The sequence below is a fragment of the Thunnus albacares genome, chromosome 3 (genome assembly GCF_914725855.1).
Source record: "Thunnus albacares chromosome 3, fThuAlb1.1, whole genome shotgun sequence".
Lineage (NCBI taxonomy): Eukaryota > Metazoa > Chordata > Actinopteri > Scombriformes > Scombridae > Thunnus > Thunnus albacares.
The window spans coordinates 12,671,341-12,695,557 of NC_058108.1; the positions used below are offsets into that span (position 1 = coordinate 12,671,341).

A 24,217-nucleotide genomic window follows, 5' to 3' on the forward strand; every position below is an offset into this window, starting at 1 on the left:
AAAAAAAGACACTGTTAAGAGGTATGAAAAGGTAGAAAGTATGAGTGTTTCAAAAAAAGTTAAAATCTTTTTAAAAGCTGAACAGCTGTGGGCTTTAAACATCACTGCACCACAAATAACTCTGTAGTTACCTGTTTCCTGTAAGCACCCTGTTGTAACAATGCCGTCATTTCCAGCAGCCGTGCGACTATAAATCACACCTTGAGGCAGTTGTGTTGGAAGGGTTTGAGTCATGCCGTTGATCTGTGCACAAGCTGCTGTGTTCAGTGGACACTACGCCAGGAGAAAGGTCTGTAGGTGACTCAAAGCTGCACAAAGACACACAGTCAAGTTAATCAATAGAATGTTCACTTGTCTGTTACTCTGCGTTCCCATCATGCTTTGACCTTTTCCTGTGGCTTTTTTCTGCTGGTGGATGATGCCAGTGAGGGGTGGTGACGGTTTATACACTGATGTACCGCTCTTACAAGTCATTGGGTGGAAAGATGACAGTGTGGTCTTGCCTCAGATTTATTCAGCTTTTCCTCCTGTCTCCCCAATATAGGAACAGCTGCAGAGCCAACTCCATCTTTTACAGAGTATTTTTATTTTTTAGTTATGCTTGCTGTACTACCGTGTCAAAACTAATAATCATGATCGCAGTTTTGGCTTCTTATTGATCAGATGTGATATTGATGACTTTTGTTAGGCAACTTGAGCCAGTGCAATAAATCAAGTGCTGCCTCTGAAGGCTAGAGCATTTTCACCTCAGGTATGTTTCTATCCACCTGTTCTATGCACATTTTCAGTTTATGCATAAAAGAAAACCTGAAGAGAAACCCTGAAAATGAGGGGGAAAGATGGAATATTGCAAAAACAGAAAGTTACACCTGGCTGAGGTGGAAAAGTTGGTATAATGACTGCAGCAGACTTTTCAATTACATGTTGACATTACGGTACCTGATTCTGTTTACTGTACTGTAGACAAAGCTTTCATGTCATGCTGCCACTCATCATTACATGCTTGCACTCTACCAGAGAGTACAAAAAATAAAAAATCCAGTCTAAACAGGACCCTTTTTGCAACCTTAGCAGCTGACAAAAGCAACACATTAACCAATCATTAAAGATATTGGTTAATAATCTTGTCATCATCTTGAATATATTCTTCATATGAAGTATAGTTGATAAAAACGTGCTTATTCACAATTTATTTTACAGAAATTTACTTAAAACTTATGAACATGTAAACCTGAACATGTAAATGTCCATTTTGTATGCAGTGGTGGCATTACTGGTATTGTGTTCAGTTACATTAGCTTCTAGGAGATGTGCTAATAGAGAGCTGAAGTCATGATGTCATGTCTGGGCTAGCCTCTTTTCCACTAGCTTCTGTAACTCAGTGCAATCTCTCATTCAGCATTTTTTCATCTGTCTTTCTGAGAAAAATAAATCTTTAGCCTGGGGTTTACTCTCCATATTCTAAGACAAATTGGCATCCAATACACTTGCTTTTAAAAGTTGAAACCTTCATGACTTTAGCAAAGTTAAACAATGATTACTTTGTGAGTGTACAAATAGCAGAAGCACAGGTGTGTATGACATTGTAATTTAGTTTCGTCCATATCCGCAAAATTCAACCAATTCAACACTCTCTTCTAAAGTCATCTTTTCAACTTTCCAGCTGATACTGCAGCTGTCTAAAAATGTTAAACTGTTCATTCCTCTGTGTCCTGCTGTTATTACAAACATGTCTGTACCAACCATGGCCCCTCGTCTTCCCCATGGTCTTGGTATCACTGTCTAGCCATAGCAGTTTGTCAAAGGCAACGAAAAAACTGAATTACTGAATCAACAGCTATTAGATTTTTTATTATTATTACTGACCTTGTGTAGTGAACAATATGGCATACTGTTGAGAAAGACTATGGTCCAAGGCTGGATTTTTTGTTTTAATTACGTTACTACACATGTAAATGTACAAATATGGGTTTTTTGATGCCATTTCTTACCCTGAACTGAACCCTGATGTTCTTGTTTTACTTTGCCTCTCTATTTCATGTGGAAAATTCTGTTTTTTGGTTTTGTTTGTTTTTTTCAAACTAAAATGTCCAAGTGCAGTAAAATGTTTTACTTTCTAGGTGAGATGAATGTGTCGTGATTATCTGTTTGGCTATTATTGTGCAGTCCTTCACTCTGGCTGGCATACTGTTATTGTATTCAATGTCAAGTGACTTTGGTTTGAAGCATCGACTCAGTTCCCACAATGTGAAAATGTGAACTATAATATGTACTTTTTAAAGAGTTCAGAAAGTGTATTTGAAAGAAGCTTGGCATTTATTCATTCACTTATGACATTTGAGGCTCTTCCTGCAAGGTTAATCAAACAGAAGTGCTATGTGTGTTTGCTGTGTTTTATATTTGTTCAGTCTAAACTGACAAAACGTGTCCCTGCGGTGTTATACCGTATCCACTGTTGTCAGCAGCCTCTTCTGCTGTTGTGACATCCTGACGCATGTGTGATTGATGGATGACTGGGTTGACACTGCCTGGCACTTGAGTTATAAAGACAGGTGAGCTGCTGCAATACCAGACAAATGGCCTTGTTTATCTCCAATAAAAGCCTTGGCACAAAGCACACCGACTCAAACCAACATCCAACATCCTTACCCAGGATGAAGGTGTATGTATATACTTGCCATCCAGGTGTCTTGCCATCCTCTTCACCACGAGCTCGAGCTTCTCACATGCCCTCACTATAAACCAGAAAATCAATAAGCCTTTTTTTCCCTGAGGCTTCTAAAGACAAATCAATTGAGGCCGATCTATTGTAATAAGGACACGTCAGCCTTGGACGAGGCAGAGGAGATGCTGCGAACATCGGTTATTAGATTTCCTGGCGAGGGGAAGAGAGGCTCAGCAGACAGGGCCAGGGCTTTTGTTTTCATTGAGTGGCTGTTATGTGAAGTCCACCCCTGCTTAGTAACTCCAGCGCTGCTGCCAGAAGGCTGCTGTGCTCCCGTTTGTAAGGTGCTTCACTCAGCAGGGATGCTCAGCTTCGTCAGGAGTGGGATTAACGCTCTCAGAAGCCTCTCCCACTGACTGGAGGCTTTAGACAATGAGATTCCCACCATAGCTTTGTTGTCTAGCATTCAATTGTGTGTTAAACTATTCAGGAGATCTTTTCCTGATGTTTGTTTTATCCTCCATCCATCCATCCATTTTCCGCTGGTTATCCAGGACCGGGTCGCAGTGGCATCAGACTGAGTAATGAAACCCAGACATCCTTCACCTTAGCAATGCCCTCCGTCTCCTCCTGGAGGATCCCAGGGTGTTCCCAAGCCAGAAGAGATATGTAGTCCCTCCAGCATGTTCTGGGTCTGGCCCGGAGTCTCCTAACAATAGGACATGCTTGGAACACTTCCAGAAGGAGGCATCCAGGAAGCATCCTAACCAGGTGCCCAAGCCACCTCAGCGGTGGCGCTACTCCATGCCCCTCTTCAGATGTCTGAGCTCCTCACCCTATCTCTAAGGCTGAGCCCAGACACTCTCTGGAGGAAACTCATTTCGGGTGCTTGTATCTGTGATCTCATTCTTTCAGTCACTACCCAAAGCTCATGACCATAGGTGAGGGTTGGGACATAGACCGACTGGTAATTTGAGAGCTTTGCCTTCTGGCTCAGCTCTTCACCACAACAACACCTGCATTACTGCTGATGCTGCACCGATCCACCTTTCAATTTCATGCTCCATCTTACCCTCACTCATGAACAAGACCCTGAGATACTTGAACTCCTCCACTTGGAGCAGCAACTCACTCCCAGTCCAGAGGGAGCAGTCCACCTTTTTCTGGCAGAGCACCATGGCCTCAGATTTGGAGGTGCTGACTCTCATCCCTACCACTTCATATTCGACTGCAAACCTTCCCAGTGCCTGCTGGAGGTCACGGTGTGTTGAAGCAAAAACAACCACATCATCTGCTAAAAGCAGAGAAGCAATCCTGAGGTCCCCAAACCAGACGCCCTCCTCCCCCCGTCTGCTCCTTGAGATTCTGTCCATGAAAATCACAAACATAATCAGATCAGAATCAGAATATTTACTTCATTGCCTTTTGTACTAATTCCTTGTATGTATGCATGTACTGTATAACAAAAAACAGTTCATCAGTCCCGCAGTTTGTTGGGTCCAAATGCTGCAGTTGGCCACTCCAGTATGGTTAAGGTTAGGTAAAAATTGTGGTTACGATTTAAAGAAAACATTAATTGCAGGTCAGTGACAGGATGCAAACTCCAGTTTATCACAGTCAGATATGCCATATGCCCATTCACCTCCTCGACTTCTGCAACCTTACTTTCCACCTCACTACACAAAGAGCACATGCTTTCTGCAGTTGCACTGAATGTTGACATTGGATATAACTCCTGAGGTGTGGAATCACCCAATATGAACGTTATTCCTGGGGATACTTGGCTGCTTTGTGCATTGTGTTCGGTATTGCTATTAGAGAGGTCCCTAGCCAATCCTAAGTATCAATATCAGGGCCAATCCAGGCATATTTTAATGGATGTGCATCAGCTAAAATAAAGCTGATCAAATGCCGATCCTTTCTTTATTGTACCCCCACTGTGTTTTATTCACATCAGCCTGGTCCAAAGCTGCTTGACAGCCTGGCTCTACAGTACAATTCACTTACATATGCTACTAAAAATAAGGTTGTGCAAATGTGAAAAATTATTATCGAGTGACTCTGAGTTCTGACACTCAAAAGACACAGATTTGCGAAGAGCTGACACTAGAGTGTGTTCTCTTTTCGAAAGAGTAGCAGTGTACAATAGCAGTTCTCCTTAATACATATGGTAGTAAAATGCTCTAGCTGATCACTTCACATCAATTTCAGAACTCGAATTCTGTTCAGTTAAACTTTCATCCATGTATATAATTTCATCTTATCATCTTAACAGTTTTGAACCTGGGCCTCTACCACTTGGATCAAGAAGCTCCTGAAAATTAAGATGTGCCAAATTTAGTAGGCTGCATCTGTTGTTTCACTGTCAGACACATATTTAGTTAACATTTTGGTAAATATGAAAATCGTGTCAGACGTGGAGGGACACTGGAAGTCTGGGGCACAGGGGCATTTGCCAGATTTGCTCTGTTGTTAATTTAATTTTGGATATCCCCACAAATCGAGGCAGGATTATGGTATGGTAAAGTAAATTGTGAATTATGGTATAAATGTTCATGCTTCCCTACAGGTTGCATACATGTTTCCCACATTCATCATTGGTGAGATCCTGGCCTTTCCTCAAATGCCACCCTCAGGAAAACTATAATTTCTTACTCAAAAGACAAAATTGTCAGCATGATGTTAGTTTTATCAAAATTGGTTTTGTATTGTGGTGCATAGGGACAGTTAGCAAGTCCTTAGAGTTTCTGTTGATCTACTCTGGCATTTAGTTGCCTGAGAAAATCTTTCACCCTCCCCCTCTCTAACTGCTTTCTCATTCGAGTTTATATCTTTCAAAATATTCAGACATGTTCCATTACGATGGTTCAGGCCTCTTCAAAGCCCTGTTTACTCTGTTTTTGCTCCATGAAAAGTAATCAGCTTTTCCTTTAAACTTGCAGGCAGAATGTAGGCTCATTCACATCAATGCTGTCCAGAGATGTCTGACAATAATACCTTGAGAGAGAATTTTTTTGTTTGTGTGAGTGTGTTTGTGTTTTTGTGCAACTGATCAGAGTTGGCTAATGCTGATGAATATTAATAATCTTACAGAGAGCATTAGATAGACATCCGCCTAGAGCACTTAATTGTACCTCATCACAGTGAACTGAGCCGAGCATCGATCACTCAGTGATGATCTGTTTGTCGATTCTTCTATTCTTTCTATTTACCAGATTTACCATACTTAATGTGTGAAAAATAAAAACCTGTACATATTTACATAGTTTTTCCTACATTTATTACAATCCCCTGCAAATAATAATGCCTTACTTATCAGCATTTACCAATGCATTATCACAGCAGGAGCCTAAATGCTTTCTTTTTTCTGCATCCTTCACTGCTGCAGTCAGCTAAAAACATAAAGCTACTGTCGGTAACACAACACGTGTTACATAAAAAAGGCAGTGGAAGGCCTTTACTGTGATCATGCAGTGAACATAGGAAATGCTAACAAAGCTAGCAAGGTAATATACAAATAACACTTGACTTAGCTTAGATTTAGCTTAAAGTGACATCATGGGGCCTTAAAAAGACAGAAGCTAAACGGCCTGTTTCACACAATGGCTGAACTGAGGGGCTGCATAAAAGACCAGTAAATAAATAAGTATGTTTGTATGTACTATGTTTTTGAACCAGAATATAAATACAGGAAAATGTGCACAATATATCCCCTTTTTTTTTTTCTTCTTTTTTACAGCACTTCTTGTTGGGAAGATGGTTTGGGGGGGGGGGTGTACTTGTTTTTGTATTTAGTTCAAATATCAACAATCTTTCTCCAGAATGAATAACTATCTTTAATTTGCAAAACCTCTACTGCTAGCTGCTGAGCTAGCTATACATGTAACTATCTGGCTAACTGTTTATCTGACTAGAGAGCTAGATAGACAAAGACAAAAAGATAGTGATAGATAGCTAGCCATCTTTCTGCTTGTCTAACTATAAGTATTCTTCTAGCTATTAGGCTATCTTTGTCTGTCTATTATGGCTGCTGCTAGCTAGCTGTGAGGGCAGACCTGTCAACTCTCCTATTCATTCATCCTCTCTCTCGCCGGGTTCCTGTTGTGTAATTTCCCCCGTAATTCTCCTATATTTCCCTTTGGGGCAGATTTCCATATAAAGAAATATAAAGAAATCCATCACAAGCCGACATCAGCTCGGGCTGAAAGTAGAAAAAAATGTTGGAAACCGAGCGTCCAGAGCAGTCTGAAGCCGATGCTTTTTGCTCACAGGGATTACTTCTACACATGTTTACCTCATTATTTTGACACTTTGGCCATGTTTACTATGAACATCTGACATTGTAATATTATATATATAACAGAAAATAAGGAAAATCATAATAGATCACCTTTAAATACATTGGAGATTATTTTCCCATTCCTGACAAAAAGCAAGTTGGGAAACAATTGTGTTCTGCAAGGTGTGTAGGTGGATTTTAGTGTTTGTAATGGTGGGAAAAATTATGTTAAATAGCATGCTAGGTCGGTGGATGTTGCTCAGGAGGTAGAACGGGTCATCCACTAATCAGAGGATCAGCGGTTTGATCCCCAGCTCCTTCAGTCCACATGTTAAAGTGTCCTTGGGCAAGATACTGAACCCCAAATTGTTGGATTGGTGAATGTTGACATGTATTGTAAAGTGCTTTGAGTGGTCAGAAGACTAGAAATTTGCCATATAAATGCAGTCTATTTACCATTTAGGTCAGTTAAACATAAGCGCCCCTAAGAAGCCACAAAGAACACATCAACTATCCATTGATTTTTTTCCCAGAATATCTCCCCTTATTTTCAAAGCCCAGTTTTGACAGGTATGTGTCAGAGTTGTAGCTACTATTGACAACCCTCAGATCATGTTCTTTGTATTTTTCTCAGAAGGGCATTTGAAACCTTTTGTTTGGGGAAAATAAACATAAATGGTCCAGCGGTCAAATTGGCGCGAATGACACACTGACATGTTCTTTCTCAATGCAGTGTATATCTAAACTGGACTATTTTCAAGCCTAACAGTTTTATTCCTTGCAGTCTGATGAAACCTTAGAAACCACATTTAGACCTTCAGTGTGAGAAATAATTTTCAGAAAATATAATTTAAAAATTAACTGCATTAAAATAATTTTGAACATTTCAGAAATTTTTCTCTTGGTGTCTCCTCCTCCTCTGAGGAGGTGCTAATGTATTGGGGGTTTCTCTGTCTGGCTATTCTACCTATCTAGTAGTCTGTTTTATCTATCCACAGAAACACCAACACACTTTATTGTACACTCAGCATAGCCCCTGAGGAAATGAAGCTTTAGCAAAAGTTCAGGCAGGAAGACTATTGTTTGCATGCATAGGCCTGCAATATATTTCTCATACCATCCTGCCTTTCACATCTCTCACACATGCTTACTCATGATTTCCTTTGCTGTCATTTCCCAGGGCTGTCAATTAAGATATCAGCTGTTCACATCAGCTGGTCACATCTATCCAATAGCACAGCGACACACCTCCATTGTTAGCCTATCATCCTGCTGCTGTCTTTTCAAATTTTTCTCTCTCTCCGCCTCTAGTGCTTTTCATGCTGCTGTTATGCGTGCCCCTCCACCTCCCCTTAACTGCCTAGTCTTCACAGATTCACCACTTCATCAGCCTCATCAGCCTATCAGTTTCAGCAGAGTCATTAGCCACTACCACCACTAGTGTCTGGACTCTATGGGGGTTTTTATCTTGCTGCTACTCAGGGGTGGTGCCCCTCAATTACAAAAATCTCTCTGTAGAGTCTAAGCGCCAGAGACTATCTTGACAAGATTTAATTATCACTACATCATCTGTTATAATAAACAGTTGTCTTTACTTCATTCACTTATCTCTCCTGATTGAAACAATGGATGCACCTCACAAGTACAAGCCCTGATAATCACATGCTGATCTGAAGTATCAGCCTCTCATCTTAGCCCTGACATCCCATCAGTAGCTCCAGTGACGTTATCCCTTTCACACATGTGTGCGTATTCGCTCACATTTCACACTGCTCCCCTGAGATACTCTCTACATGTGTACGTGAGTGTTTGCACTCATAAGTATGTGGGTTTTTTTTCAATACGCCATCACACTTGCTAGTTACTGTGGGAAAACCAGCAGCTCCTACACACACACACACACACACACACGCTCACATGCTCACTTCCCCTCACTCACACACATCATTACTCACTATAAAGAACCCACGGCCTCTGGGCTCTTTCACTGCAGCCCACCGTAACGTCTTGTCTCCCTGGCCATTCATAAGCTGTAACGTGTGTGTTGGTGCAGAGTAGATCAACATGAGTGGTGGCGGCTTGTATTGCCTGCGAGTTTCCCAAAGATACCACATCCAGTTCCATGCATCACATCCACTACACCTCATTTGCATGAGAGTGATATGGTGTTTTACTACAGGCGAGGCAAGAGTGTGATTTGTTGGCAAGATGAGCAGTGAATCAATGATGATGATATTTGACTTCAAACTTAAATGTCACACAAATGTGGTTTTTTTTTTCTCTCTGCATGCGCAAACATCTGCCATGTTCATAAATTTATAAAGGACACTCTGACATAATGTTATAGTTACAGAACATACCGTACATACTGTACATGGTGGTAAATCTTGGCTGTTGAGAAGGCGGTGGTGCAGATCGTTAGGTGCACAGATTGTACTATTCGTTATGTCAATTCTCTTCACTGACGGGATGCAACAGAGGGACCTTTCATCTCTTCTCCTCCTCATCCTTCCCTTCAGTGTCAAGGCTCAGCTGCCTTAAAAGCCTGTTCTTTAATGTCAGTCAGGCAGCTTCAAACAGTTTTTATACATCTCTCATTTCTGTTTTTCCCAGTTCTTCTGGCCCTGTGCCTTCCTGGACATCCCTCCATTTTCCTTTCTTCCTCCATTTTTCTCTGTTGTTTTTTCCACCATCACCCTCCCTTCTCTCTCCTGTCCTCACAACTTTTTTTTCTTTTTTGTTTGTCTGTCTTTACTTCTCCCTGTCTCATCTCTCTGGCCCCAACCATCTCTCTCACTCTGTCTCCCCTCCATCACCTTCTCATTCTGGTACACTGCTGTCACATATGGCAGTGAATCGTATCGCACTGACCCAATCAGAATTCAGTGTGAGGGGGCATCTCTTCCAAGCGATTGTCGGCTGTTGGAAGGCAGCTGCTGTGGAGCAGAAACCGGGGAAAGACAGACAGATGAGAGGCAACAGGGACTCAACTTTTCACTGTTCGCTGATTTTCTCTGTTTGGAATTCCTAAATAGTTTGGATGCTGTAGGTGTTTTTAAAGTGACAGTTCAGTCAAATGCAACTGGGTAGGTCTGAAATTACACTGGGTGTCATTAAAGAGGTGGCCATGATGAAAGTCAGTTTATTGAGCAGTGGAGGGAGATGAGAGAGCAGGAGGATATGCAGCAAAGATTCAGATGAGGATTCAAACCAGTGACAAACAGAGTTTGTGTGTACAACCCTTTTCTAACTAAACCTCAAGGACCACAATATTATATAAGTGTGTGTTGTACTACAAACCCCCATTGTCTGTCAACCATCACAATAGCAGACTGTTCCCTTTCACTTCCACTGGCTGAAGAGCAGGCAATATTGGATTTTTTGCAAATAATTTCTCTTGGGGAAGTAGCCAGTGTGCAGCTGAGCCTCAGCAGACAAGCTGTTGATATTTTCACTGCCAAAAACTGTTTCTGTCAGTCACTGCTGCTGACTTTGAGTTTGGGGAGTTATAGTACACACACACAGAGACTTTACATCATGGAATTAATGCATTACTACTTCTACTGTACTGCTGCTATTTTTTTACTATCTATCAATCAGTAATTCTGCTACACTGCACTAGTAGCCTAATGCTGGATTCACATCATATGGGATGGATGGTGGATATGGAAACCTATGTTAACAACTTGCAAGTTTTCACGTCATCAAGACAGTTATATGATTACAGAGTCGGTCATGTGAAGATTAAAATACTTTGCATCAACACTATATATACACCATATACCCCATGCATCATCTGTTTTTTTAAAGAAGGCCTTGACATGTTCCTATTTTTCTAATTTTTCATAAAAAAATTCTTGCTGTAGATAGCACACACAAGAAACACACAAGAACAGACAAAATATGATAGATCAAAAATCAAAATCATTATGACAAAAAAATCATTGGTGTATTAAAAAAAAAACAGTCAGAGCAAGAGCAACTTGATTTCAAACATGAGAAAAGGCAAGTGTTTAATTATCCATCACATATTATTGACTAAATGTGTCACCTCAATATCTCAATAAAAGAGAGCCTGAAGCAAAATGTTTTTTTTACATGTTTGGGTGAAGAAGGAACAGAGAAGCAAACCTGACCACAGTGTCTTAATAAATAGGTGTACTGCAAAAAAAAAAAACTACTACTACAACAACTACTACAGGGCTTTCCACAAGGATGTATGGAAAATGACGCGCTTTCAGTGGATTTTTTAATAGTTACTGCACAATTGTCACGTTGTTGTCACCAGCGTTTTCCGAAGTAGTCTGTCTAATGAGGATGTCCCCTGTGTAATCAACGTGATTCTTAATATGTTTTGTCATCATTTATTTCACTAATATTTGTCAAAACTATTTTATGAGAATCAAACATTAATGCTACTAACTACTACTACTTTCACCACTACTTTGTTTACTATTATTACTAGTACTACTAAAACAACTTCCACCACTATTATTACCACTATGCTACTGTACTATTACAGCCGCTCCTGCACTAGTGTACTGTGCTACTACTGTTACTCCTCGTACAGTTTATACTGCTGCTACTTTTGCTCCCGCTGTTACTAGAGGGGAAAGAAGTGTCGAGATCCCTTATTAAAGTAAACATCAAGTTCTGCATTCAAAGTCGTAGCATGTAACTCAGTGGTACTTGTTAAACAGAATGTCCCCTTTCAGAATGTTACATTATTGTAAATAGTATATAACTGGATTTATTTCTAATGCAATCACTTCTCAGTACAATTTAAACTCACAACAAACTACATTCACCAAAATAACCATGAAGTTTAATCAATCTCTAAAACAATCTAGACAAAAAGTGAACATTATAATATTCATGAAGGTAGGATTTATTGCAGGTCTGCTGTGTTTGACTGTATTTTTACCAAAGTTAATTTAATAAACCGGCAACTCAGTGAAGCGTTTTAATGTTGTACATGGCAGAGGTGGAGCTGATTTAAACTACATTATATACTGTTGCGTTGTTTAATCTTTAATATTTATAAGCAGGTCAGATGTGCTGATGTAAAATCTTAATCTACAAAGTACCTATAGATGTGATGGAGAAGAAGTACTATATAAAGTAACATTGAATGGAAATACAAATACCTCATACAGCACTGAAATTGTACTTAAGAATACACTTTAAGTCAATGCACTTAGAGCTGTTACTACTAGATCTACTATTACTGCCGTTACAGTCTGTCATAAATATTTGGCTGAAGTGTCAACTCTTGTAAAATACACTGTCGGTGTCATTTTGAATCATGAAGGCTCAGGTTCTTAAAAACTCACACTCTGATGTTGACTTGCAGCCTGTCACCACCCTGCAGATGTCACCCATAAATTTTAGTGCTTCTATCTTTTCTCCTGAAGTCGGTCAGCAGTTTGTGTAGGTGGTGAGCATCTCCCAGGGGCTGGCTTGGTGGCAAGTGTCTCTGTCACTCTGCCATGTCCTCATCAGTCAGGTCACTGCTAACGTCATACTGTGTCGGTCTGAGACCTGATACTGCATCATCTGACATACTCATGAATTCTACTTTATCATGTTCAACATCCCAGTGGTCCCCTCCCTTTAATCTGCATCAACAGTTATTTCAAAGATTAAGTTGTTCATACTCTTCCTCCTTATACATTCAAACCAACAATATTATGTTTAATGTAGTCACAGGGGAAAGTAAGACTATTATGATAATGTAGTTACAAAAATGGTGAAAAAAAATGATGAAAAGGTGTGAGAATGAGACGAAACCAGCCATCTGCATTTTCATGAGGTTCTGTTTCATCAGACTTCTTTCAGATGAAGCCATGAAAGAATACTGAACACAGAAGGAACTCAATATGAGTAAAGTTAGCCCCAACTCATTCGGTTAGTTAAAAGGTTGAATAAAACTTTAATAAAGTTGGACAGGTTTTGAAATGAAAATAACTTGGGGCCAGATCTTGTGTTAAAAGGTTTATTTGAATTAACCAATTCAGACACGCAAATACACGGATGTATCTATACACACACACACACACCAAGTCCTCGAAATTAAATGACAAAATCCAGTGTTGGTCCCTGCACTGCAGAACAGCACTTACAAGCGTTTTTGATCTGACACCCTAATCAGCAGTAATCAGCAGGACATAATTTTTCTGCGCCTTCCAAAACCATTACAAATCACTGTTGAGAAGTAATTATGTTTTGTGATGTGACAAAACAGTGGTCATAGTCTGGTTACGTTGAGGCACAAAAATTACTTGGTTAGGTTTAGGGAAAGATCATGACGGTTTGGGTTAAAATAAGTTCTATGTTAAGAGTAGGAGATCTTTGTCATCAGGGTTAAAATAATAACCACATGGTTAATATTAAGGGACGATCAAGGTCTTGGTTTAAAAAAAATAGTGCTGACTTGTAGATGGAAATGGGAGACGAACAGCAATCTCCTGAGTCAAAGTCTGATGTTTTGTTGACCCTTCTGTCCACTCCGACCTGTGCGAGGAGACTCTCACTGCTACAGCAGTCATGTGACTGACAGAGACAGCCAAAGGAGTCAGTGGGCTAGTTATTGGTAGCCTAGCTAGCTTGTCTAGTTGTAGCCTACTAATTAGTTTTTTCTGTATGTAGTTTGGACAAGTTGTGATTGGAAACAACAAAACATCTTTAAATGTAAAGACGTTCACCATGAGAGAAGAAAACTTAAAACTTGTAGCAGCCAACCTCCCTCCAGAATTTGACTTATTCATAGTGAGTTTAGTTTATCAGAATTTGAAAACCACATTTAAGGACCAAATTCTCTAATGTATGTTAGAGAATATCAGATAATGAAGAGGACACAGTTCAATGCCAATGTAGTAAAAACAGAGCAATCATTTTCAATAATAAATTTACTACTGAAAAATATGTCCATTGTAACAATCTTAAAATAATAACTCATAAATCAAAAACTGCAAACACAGTCACTGTGGTTAATATAACATTGTAAGTAATGGCTCACACACTGGTCAGTCTCTAGTAAACATGCTAGTGGATTAGCTCGCTAGCAGTAGTGCTAGCTCGGCTACCCCCATTGGTCACATGATCCTCTCCTTGCAGGTTGTTGATTATTATTAACATCTGATTTCCTCCTTGGCTCCCATCATAATTACTATGGCTGCTAGAGGGATTCTGTCACTTGAACAGAAATATATGTCTGACCTGATCCTGTCATTTTTCTAGGGAGAACAACTTCACACAAACACATTTAACATTTTATTTAGACCCTGGGGAAAACATGAGCCTGGTACGATGAGTACACTTCATCTTCAGTGTGAATCCAACAGAAATATCTTTTTAATATTCCAACCAGCAGCACAACCAGTGTTTGGATTGCACAGTTAATATTATGAATGTCCCATGTAGTTGAAAATAGTCATGCTGTTCATATGAAAGGCAGGAAGGAGAGTAAAAAAGACAGGAATAATAGTATTTATTGTTATTGAATATTGAGGAGAACTTTAAAGTTCCAATTTCCAGAAATCACAATTAATGTTTAATTTCAGTGCTTGGAACTCACACACCTATATTTTCAACACCCCTAGCGCGCACACACACACACACACACACACACACACACACACACACACACACACACACACACACACACACACAGTACCAGTCAAAGGTTTGGACACACTTTCTCATTCAAGTGAATGGGAATGTGTAACCCTCCCCCCTCCCCCTCAAGAGTTTGAGGGTTCTGCGCAGTATCTTAGCTGTTCCTAGGGCTGTGCTCTTCTGGACAGAGACCTCAGATGTTGTACCTGGAATCTGCTAGAGCGACTCTCCCAATTTGGGGGTCAAAGCCCCCAATGCTCTGATTACCACTGTTGCCTTTACTCCCCACATCTTTTCTAGCTCCTCCCCTTCAGCCCCTTGATATTTTTCAAGCTTCTCGTGGATATACACACACACACACACACATATATATATATATATATATATATGACAAATGTGTATACACTTTTGTCATATAACTGCCAACTCCAGATTCTTCAATAGTTTGATGTTCTGGGAAATATGCTTATAAGCGAAAACTTCTTAAAATGTCAAACTGTTCCTTTAAGTAGGTCAAACTACTTTGATTCCCAAGGGATTGTTTGTTTAATATAATAATAATTGTATTGCATATGTTTTCAGAACAGGGAAAGGGAAGGGTATGTGGGTGGCAGAGACCTTGCAATTACATGTAAGAGAAGTATAACGTGTAACAGCCTGAAAAGCATCAGCATATGTTTATGTGATTTCCCTGTACTTCATAAAGCTCTCAGGATCCACGTGACCTTATTTACAGCAGTGGAAACATCTCTGCTCCTCTGCTCTGCTAACAATATCTGAACAAGATCCTTGGCCTCTCTCTGCACCTCTGAATCTACACACACACACAAAGGGACACACACAAGGACCATAAAGGCCAGCCTTCCCATGGCACATCAGCGACCCCTTCTCTTTCACACACAGTGACCCCATCCACTGTGATTCATCTCCCTGGCAGTGTGAAGTGTAAGGCAGATTATTACCAGTGAAGGGCTCAGCCCCCCTGAAGATCTACCGCTCTCCCATCTGCCCTGCAGAGGAAATGGGAAAATATTGCTAATGTTTACTGCCCCGTTTGTGTGAGTGTATGTGTGTGTGGTGGTGGTGGTGGGGGTGGGGGGCAGTTCATGTTATGTGCACTAGTAATGCCTGAAGCCTGACCAGCATGGCTAAGCAGTTCACAGGCTTGTTTACCACCTAGAAATGTGCTGACTTCAGGGGGTTTTGTGTGTGAATGTTTCTGTATGCATGCATTTGCAGAGGTACGTGTGTGTCATGTGTAAATATATTTTTGCACATCAATAAATGCAGAAGCCAGCTGTTTTTGAAGCCTGTACAGTATGTTGTACAGTGTATTTCTGAGCTGAGTTTCTACCTTCATTTTTATGTGTTCGTTTGCTGTCACTTCTTACTAGACTTAGGCCATTAGAAATGACCAAACAGACCAAATCATAAAGCTACTCTGGTCAGTAACTGTGCTCAGTGAGAGGGAGGCTGACTAATATTGCTTGTCTAAATGAAAGCCTATTTGCATTAATCATGTAAATTGTAGTGTAGGTCACACTCATTATTTCTTAATGAGCTGTAGGGTCGGGATATCTATATTGAGACTGCACTCAGTTCACCAATCTCCCTAAATTAGCTTCAAAATTTTGCACAAGTACTCAGCAGTTGCAGTGATTGCACAGTGTGCATGCAGGTGGTGCAAAGACAGGTGTACAGCCACCAATTTTTTCTCATTTGTCCTCTTTTTGAGGGTGTTTGTGCCACAACAGAATTCGCATAAATTCTTAAAGATGAAATCTGATGTTGCTAAGGCACCAAAACCTGTGCGCCTGTGTCACCCTCACTGTGAAATGGATGAATATCACATCCCCTCATTTTTAGTGTAGTGACATTTGAAGACTTTCAACACTTTCATCTCTTTCTCTGCTTCCACGAGCCTCCAGAACTGCCTAATGAAAGTTTGGACTAATCCTCCAAGTATAAACTCTTGGATGGGTTTGATGCCACCTGTTATCATGAAATAAATAAGCTCAAGTTGAAATTTATTCATAAAGCACCGTTTCATACAAAGGCAGTTCAAAGTGCATCAGAGGGTAATAAAACATTCAAACAAACAAGTAGAAAAGGGAAAATAGAACACAAGCTCCAGAGACAGGACAATCAAATATACAAGAACAATACTTTACAAGAATAAACTGAATAAAAAGGTTGTTTTTCAACTTCAGCATTAGACAAAATAAAATACTGTATACACAAACTCTTTGGTCTTTGATACTCCATAGTCTTTGATAATATAAATCTCTGTGCAGTGGAAAGAAGTTCAAACTGTTCATACAGAGAATCGAAAAGGATGCTCCAAAATAATTTTAGCTCTCTCAAGGAAAATGTGATCCATTTCAAGTAGTTTCACAGTATTAATTCAAGTTTCAGATCAGCAGGCAGACTACTCCGTGCTTTTATGTGTGAAAGGCTAAATGGTCTCACTAGATTTGGAGAGAGCTCTGGGAAGATGAGGGGCAATGGTGCCTTGAGACCTGCGAGATCTTCTGGGTTTTAAACTGAAGCCATGTCCGATATGGTGTGGAGTCAGACTATTATTAGCTTTGGACCAAAGGAGGAGGATCTTAAATTGAATGGAATTGAATTCTGAAACTTAACAGGTAGCCAACACAAGTTATTAAGGACCAGGGTGATGCAGTCTGATCTGTTTGTCCTTATTTAAAGTCTTAATGAGATACAGTGCATGAGTGGTTTTAGCAGGAAAGCCCATTGAGAGTGAAATGCATTAGAAATCTAACCTATTCACAACAAAGGTCAGACTGGGAAGGAAAGCTTCTGATTTTTGACATATTTCTTAGTAGTGATGCTGCAAATGTGATTATGAAAGTTCAGATGAGCATCCAAAACATCCCCTTAAATGTTTGTTTTTGCTCTCTTTTAGTCTTTGCAACCACAAACAGAAAAGTATTAGCTGTTGACAAGGAAGTCTGGGATTCTTATCACTATGGGACAGTGAAATTAAAAGTTGGGTGTTGTCAGCTTAAGTATTGTCACTGGTGTAGCCAAAGCTAAGAATCTATAAGTTAGTGCTGGAAAGTTTGAGTGTTACATTGCCACAGTATACCCAAGTCTGGACCTCTAGATATATTTATAGATTTTGTGCTTTTTGAGTATATCAAACTGTAGCACCGATTCTCACGGAACTCCAGCCAGTCTTATTATCCACAGGATAACAGGCTAACAAGCATGGAGTCTACTGCCTTACTTGTACATGAAATCTGGCGAGCCCCGAAGCCCCAAAGTCCCAAGCGGTCTCTTTGGTATTCTCCAGCATACGGACAGCAGTTCAACATTTACGAGAAGTGTCTAAGAAGAAGCTGATATCTGTAGCAGTTGAATTGAGTATATGGGTTTGAAATACTGAGAAATCTCAGCAGCAAGCAAGTATAGCTGTAAGTCTCAAGGGGAAAACGTGTCTCAATCAGTCACCACCTGCGCTGCTTGAAGCAAGTTAACTTTGTCACATAGTATTGAGTGAGAATCTCAATAGAAAAGATTTTGTTCAGTTTTTGCCAGCACTAGTATTAGTTAAATAGAAGTGGTCCAAGAATGGATCCCTGTGGGACCCCCATATTTAGTACATCATATTAATCAGAGTGAAAGTCACTAAGTGTGATGATGAGGTTCCTGTCAAGACTCAGCAGTAATGGTCCAGAGTTCCTGGACTGATTCACTTAAATTGCTGTATAAATTTAAAATAATAATATAAATTTTAAAAAATATATAAAAATATTCCTGTTCAAATTGAAAAGTTAAATTCAGTTCAAGCTTGGCATTTACACTGGTGATTGTGCTTTTTGAAATTTTTGAGACACAGAACATTTTGTAACTTCATGTTGTTGCTCTTATACTTAGCTTTTTTTTGTTGTCCAAATGAATAAACCATAGCAGAGCTGCAGGTTGGAGATGATCAGATTTACAACGATTGTTGCATTAGGGAGAGCTGCAACCAGGACAACGTGGCCTAGCAGCTTGGTGTTTTTATATCAGTTGTTTACTCTGAGTTTTTTATTTTGTTTCAGAGCTTACCTGTAGCTACAACATCAATAATTTACATTAGGACTCAGTAGATGTCCCCTTCCTTCATCCTTTAAAGAACTAGAGGCTTTCCTTTTTGAAGAATGGTACAATATTGCTTGACAATGCAGCTCATGGTGTGTCTCACAGCAGAGCAAAGAGGACTGGAGCCAAAAACGCAAGGCTGCTGACTGAATTTCTATATTTTCTGTTGGCTGCAATTCTTTCAGACTAAAAGTTCTGTGTTTGAAAATACTGAATGCTTGAATATATTTCATACTGTATATATTAAAATGTTCCAATTTATAATTAGTGCTGCATCCCTGTAATATCCCCCCATGTATCATCGTGTCTTATATCTAATTAGAAAGGATGCATAATAGCCTATTAGAGTAACACTCCTCAACTCTAATTGCCTGAGTCATAAGCCATCAAAGCCCCACTGTACTCTTTAAAGAATGAGTTGGTTCTATAAAAAACAACACTCATCATCTTTTATAGCAATAACCTTTTAATAGCAACACACACAGTGTCAAAATGTGTCACAGAAAGAAGAAGAATGAGGCCACACTCGAAAATGAGGATATTTTTACTGTAGTGTGTATTTTAAGAAAGACCAGATGGGAACGGTGGGAAAATAGAGACTGAAATGAGAATGGGTCACTTTCAATTTCTTTTTCACTTTTCAGTGTCAATCTTACATTGGCTATGCTGCACATTTATGAGTGGTGATCTTCACAGGGGGGCACCACATGTTTTGTGGTTAAACACAGAGTGCCTGAGCAACTTCAACAGAACAAGTATATCTATTCCAGCATATTGAGTGTAAAACCAAAACAAGAAATGCTGTTCATCTATGACATGTACAGATGTATCAAAAACATATTTTTTTATGTGAATTACATTCATTGTCAGCTTTATATTTCATAGAAGAAAAGCAGGAAATGAGGATGCCTTCTCCTTTATTTTCCTCTTTACTCACCCACCTGCCTTTATTCTGTGACAACAGGAAGTGTTCAGGCAAACCACTAATTCACCACAGTTCACCTCATCACTTATTAATCAGCTTTGAGAGAAGTTAAATTTATGTTGAAGCCCCTGAAGACTTTGTTTCAAATCTGCTGTGTTTTTTTTCTTTTTTTGGATAACCTTAAACAATCATTACTAAAAAAAGAGAGAAAGTAAAATTATGAAAATAAAAACATCTGTGATTATTAATTATAAGAGGGGACAAATTATACACATTTCCAAGTCTATATTTTAAATTGGCCCCACTGCCGAGGACTCCACACTGTTCTCATTGGCCAGCTCTTGGAAGCTGCCCATCAGCAGACTTCCTCTGTCTCTGGAGGCCATGTTAACAAACCATGCAACAAACTATAGTAATAGGATTTCACTACTTTTTCTCATTCTTTACTTGTAGTAATTTCTTAAATACATCCGTACATGTTCGAGCCGAAATCTGATCCGAAATGAGGGTAGACAACGCAAATAACAAAAACCTTAGCAACAACCTCAGCAAACAAGCATATGGAATGAACAGCCATTTATGGTGATGTGTGACAATCCAATGTCAGCTCATCAGCAAGGTAGAAAAATGCAAACAAAGCGTTCAGAGTAGGGTGAAGCCCTGGCCTTTGACTTGTAGGGTACATTTCTACATATGTTAACCTCAAGTTTTGGAACTTTGACCATGTTTAGCATAGATATCTGACATCATAGCAGTATATACATAACAGAAAACTAGAAAAAGCATAATATGACCCTTTAAGTGATCTATGTAATCTGCATCATCAGGACTGTGTGAATAAGGTTTCATCACATTTGCTGCATATCTGTCATCAAATTTTGATTCAGATGTTCCTAATTCTGATTGGTGCACAGAAATATATATCACCTACCTCCAACTCAGACCCACCCACTTCAAACCAGAAAAAAAGTTGTTGTTTTTTTCTTCTAAATCAAACCCTGAGAAATCAAAAGTATTCTAATTACTCATTTTCCTCTCAAACATGTGTAGCCACAGTGTCCTGCTTTCACAGTGTTGGCCATCATTTCCAAAGTAATGGCGGAGATCTGGGAACTCACTTTATTTGGAGGAAAATTGAAAATGAGGGCAGACATTTAACTTGGTCAGTAAAATGTTATTACTGATAGAAACGATGGCTAAAAAGCTACAATGAGTACCAAACTACTATGATCTACCTACTGAGCTCCATGGTATTATAATAACAACTCAACCCAGTGCTAATTATAATAACATACTTCTCTCTGCAAAGCTGCTAACTGGAACAAAACTTCAGCTTCAAACAAAAGAGAGACAGGCCTTCCTACTTTTTTTTTGCTCCTCCAGGACAGACTCGGGGGTGTTGTGTGTTTTTTGATTATGCACCTGCAAAGATGATTGTGCATAAAAAAAATATGACTACTTCAGTCATTAAACACACATGCACACACTCACATGCACATAAAATCCCACCAACAGAACTAATAATACCTCCCCATTTCGAATTCTATTTCCTCTTTGCTGCTCTGTCACTCAGTGTCGCTCTCCTCCAGTTTACTTGCTGATGCTGATAGCCTCTGTAAAGCACTGAAAATGTCCTGGGTGGCCATTCAGAGTAAATAGCTTTGCGTTGTGTTGTTGTAGGGCCCAAACTAACTGGACTTGGGAGTCAGGCCGAGGCCTCCCCCACAGTGTAGGGGAATAATAATGACCGAGGCCGCTAATGGACCTCGCTGTTAGGCTCCAGTTTTTGCTGTTACAGCACTGCAGTAGCTGTGGCATGATAGTATAATATGTTCAGCACTGTCTGATGAGGCCCCTCAGTGTAAACTCACCTCTTAAGTTAAAACACTTCTTCTGTACCATCGAATCTGTATGCTTTCCCAGTAACAGATCAGACTGGAGTTTGTGTGTCCCTGGTGTTTTTAGCAATTTCAGCTAAGCTGAGAGCAACTGCTGAATGCTAAATGGCTGCCATTTACAGGTGACCAGCAATTACTGTGACTCAAAACTGTTAAAACTTTGTCTTTGAACACTGTTGACGCTGTAAAATAGCTTTTGCTTTTATAATTGCATTGAAAGGCTTGTTCTTTGTCACAGCTAATCTCTCCCTTTCCTCCCCCTCTTGTTTCAGGAAATAGTGCAGCAAAGGATCTCAGGAACTTTGAAGACCAACAACAAAAGATTCCTAAAACTCTTCCTCTGTGTGGGTGTGTAAGAGAGAGAATGTTTTCTGATGAGAGAGAAAGTGCTGTAGCTTTCTTGTGCTTTTAAAAGTGCAGGTGTTTTAGTCTGGGTGAAGAAGACACCATCACATCAACTATTTTTTTGTGCACTCAGCCCATATTTAAACTGGATATGGGTCAGACTGGATCTTTTTATATACTGTCCTTATTACATTTTTGGGTCACTCAGCTTTTTACACTGGGAGCCTTTTAAATAAATAATAAATGTTCCTGATGTGCTTCAGAGTTCTGGTCATCTGTTAGTATCTGTTGGGGGAGAATTGTGCTTTACGTTGAGTTATACAGTAAAGCTGTTCGCATATGGCTGCGTGTGAGAACCGGAAACACTGTAACACACAAACTGTCACAGGCCATACTGGGTATTGTGTCGTCACAGAGTGTCTCTCTTTAAATGAGTCAGACTTGGCAGCGGGCAGCGCTGTGCCAGGCCGGTCCCAGCGAGGTGAGCGGAAAAGAAGGGCAGGGGGGGAAGGGAGCTGACTCTGCAGGGATGGTGGCCAGGAATAGAAGTGGTCAGATGGGGCAGTATTGATCAGCAGGAGGGGTTAGGGGATCAGCTGGTGGCGACCGCAGACTGGTCCCACGTCAGACGGACTTATACAGCTAAGGACACTGGCAAATATACAGTATGGACAGATTGTGGTGGATTGCAGATTCCAGTGGATTGTTGTGGAAACCGTAACGTGTATATATATGTATATATAGTATATATATACAGTATATATATATGTAAACAGTGGTTTAAGAAGCCCTATATTCTGAATTATGACTAGTCAAGAAACACACAAACCAAAGATAGATTTTCTAACTCAAACTCTTCCATTATTCATTAAAATTTGCTAGATTTTGATGAAATCAGAGGTAAACTGTATGAATCTGACAACACATTTGATGCTAACTTTTGTTATTTGAACATTTTCAACAAATGCTACATACACAAAAACTTCCAAAACCTGAAGTTTGATAGTCAGCCCTAGTGATCATACAATGAGTATGCAGTGTGGAAAAAGTGACATTTCAACCAGCAAAGTCTTCATAAGGCCCATGTCCCATGGCACCAGATCAGTGTAAGACTGGGGGTTCGATTGCATTGTTAATAAAAGAACAATGGTTTGTGTTGAGATTTCTTGCCCGTTCTTGCTGTTTTGGATGATATTTTTAGATGCTCGGTGATGGTGGACGATCCATCAGCATCACTATCAAAAGATACTTTATGTAGGTTTCAGCATTATTCAGAAGTTATAAAATAAGGGATGACGGTAATGCTACAGGATTTTACATGATATATTACCTCTCCGGCAGAAACTGCTCGTATTATTTATTTCACTGGTCTATGAGGAACTGATGGTCAGAGTTGCTGAGAGAAAATCTGACAGTTTCTTCCTCTTCTGCCGTTCTTTGCTCCGCGGTTTTCCCGTCTTCGTCTCTCCCTCTTCATCTCCACCTCCCCTCTCACACTCTGAGTTTCATAGGCCCAGAGCAGTTGAAACTTGAGTCTTGCTTTTTCGTTATTTAGAGCCTGAAGACTCTGACAGAGGGCAGCGATCCTGTTGTCCTCGTCTGACAGCTCTGCCACTGTTCTCTCGGCAGCCTTTCTGTCTCCTCCACGCTCTCCGTCGTTCTTTTTGAAGAAAAGCTGGCTTGTTTTGACTCACCATCAACTATGACCTCCTTTTATCTTCTTGCTCACATTTTTAAAGATGTTTCTCAGTTTTATAATTGTCTTCTCTTTTGAGAGAAGTGTGCTTTTCTGACTTCAGTGTTTTACAAAGCTGTGGCCCTGAACTCTGTAACTTGCTGTAAAATGGATTGAGAGTCATGCAATACAACTCCAATCACTGTTTCAGTTGAGTTGAAACCAAAAGTGATTTTTAAAATATTTATGAATTTAGAAACAGTGATGTTATAATACATTTTCAGTAAACAGAACATTTAAATTACAGCTGCATCAACATGTGTTCTCAACACAATGTTACATGTTAGATATAAGACACAATAAAGCAAAGAAAGAGAAGCAAAGAAAAGCTCGAGAAAGCAATCTGTCAAACTCTTGAAGATGTGACCAGGACAAATGAAACGGTGCCCAAAAGCGTGTCTGCCCTTGAGACGTTTTTCTCAACACAACTGCAGCAAAGCCATACAAAGGATAGTGTGCAAGACAGAAGTGAGGGCCATGTAGTCTGTAAAGAGAAGAAAAAAGTATTCATTTCTCTTTTGATTGCATTGGACGAGCTCCAGAGAGCAATGGCAAGAATTTACAGAGGCGTCTGCCGCATGCTAAGGAACTTTTTCAACTCTTTGAAGAGAAACAATAATGTAGAGAAGCAGATCAGAGCTTAAAG

At 39.8% G+C, this 24,217-nt stretch overlaps 1 protein-coding gene across 2 annotated transcripts in view; it reads left to right on the forward strand.

Annotated features, from left to right (window-relative positions):
* Nucleotides 1–24,217, forward strand: part of LOC122979208 (endonuclease V-like) — an 81,322-nt gene that overhangs the window by 44,677 nt on the left and 12,428 nt on the right. Inside the window, exon 9 of one of the 2 annotated variants that reach the window (XM_044346465.1) lies at nucleotides 21,764–22,089. The exons of the other annotated variant lie outside the window; for it this stretch is intronic. The gene's annotated coding sequence lies outside the window, so the exon portion shown is untranslated. Of the gene's footprint in view, nucleotides 1–21,763; nucleotides 22,090–24,217 lie in introns of those variants that run through there. 2 annotated transcript variants of the gene reach the window in all.